Genomic DNA, 1,697 nt, shown 5'->3' on the forward strand with positions numbered 1-1,697 from the left:
AATTCAGAAAGCAAGCAGGATATAAAAATTACATGAAATAATGGAAATGCTTATATTCATGATTAATAAGCAATTAGAGGACACTGGAAGAGAAAATACCATTCAAAATGTATCAAAAAGATAGATAATAGTCTCACAAATGAACTTAATAAGAAGTATGAAAACCCTGTGTGAAGTACCTATGAACAAATAGAAAATGTAATCCTTGTTATTTATAGGATAACTCAATATTATAAAGATGCAGATTCTCCCTCAGTTAATTTAATAGAACCCCAATAAAATATGAAAAAGTTTTTTCTGAAGCTATATATGTTGAGATTAAAGTTAATTTGGAAGAATACATATGTAAGAATACATGAAAATACTGAATAAGATGAACAGCTAGCCCTAGCCCAACCAGATATTAAAACACACACAATGTCTTTATAATTAACACAATGGTATAAGCAGATTACTCATTAATTAGCTATTGAAAAGAAATACAAAAATAGATCCAGGTATACATGGAAACTTAGCAGATGATAATTATGGTATTTCAAATTAGAGTGACAAAGTTGAACTTTTGAATAAGTAGTATGGGAAGACCTGGATGGTTATATGGAAAATATTTAAGTTACATCAATACTTTATATGTTACTTAAGACTGTGATTCAAATGGATCAGAGATGTAAGTGTAGAAGATGAAATCACAGAAATACCAGAATAAATCCTGGGCAAACCCTTTTATAACTTAGGGGAAAGTTATCGGGAAAGGTTCTAATTATTTCCCCAAATCCAGATGCAAAAAATATTGATAAATTTGACTCGAGAAACATGTAAAATTTCATGATCAGTAACATATAACCAAAATCAAAAGACAAAGGATAAATGGGAAGAAATTATTTGCAACTTATGCCACAGAAAAATGCCTGTGACATGTAAAATTTGAGGATAAGATATGAAAAAAATTGACAGAAAATTGTGCAAAGGACAAAAAAGATAATTTGCTAAAATATAAAAGATAGTCCTAAATATTTCTTTTTTTTTTTTTGAGACAGAGTCTCACCCTATTGCCCAGGTTGGGGTGCAATGGCACAATCTCAGCTCACTGCAACCTCCATCTCCCAGGTTCAAATGATTCTCTTGCCTCAGCCTCCTGAGTAGCTGAGATTACAGGTGCCCACCACCACACCCAGCTAATTTTTGTATTTTTAGTACAGATAGGGTTTTACCATGTTGGCCAGGCTGCTCTTGAACTCCTGACCTCATGATCCACCTGCCTCAGCCTCCCAAAGTGCTGGGATTACAGGCATGAGCCACCATGCCCAACTGGTTCTAAATATTTTTAAATGTTCAATATACTCATAATTAACAAAACACAAATTAGAACCATATTGTCATATCACTTTTTACCCCTTAGCTTGGTAAAATCTAGCAAATTTGAAAATTCACTATCGACAAGACTATTGAAAAATAGGTATCATCTTTCATTGATAGTGGGAATGAGAAATGGAGAAAACTTTCCTATGAGAAGGAAATTTGACAATATATGATAAAATTACACATGTACCCTCTGACCTAGAAATCTTACTTCTGGAAATTTACCCTGAAAATACACCTTCAACAGCATAAAAATTGGCATGCACAAAGTTGTATGATTCAGTATTATATGTATTTGCAAAATATTGGAAGCTGTGAAAATACCCCAACAAAGTAGA

The sequence above is a fragment of the Mandrillus leucophaeus genome, unplaced genomic scaffold, assembly GCF_000951045.1.
Source record: "Mandrillus leucophaeus isolate KB7577 unplaced genomic scaffold, Mleu.le_1.0 Scaffold227, whole genome shotgun sequence".
NCBI lineage: Eukaryota > Metazoa > Chordata > Mammalia > Primates > Cercopithecidae > Mandrillus > Mandrillus leucophaeus.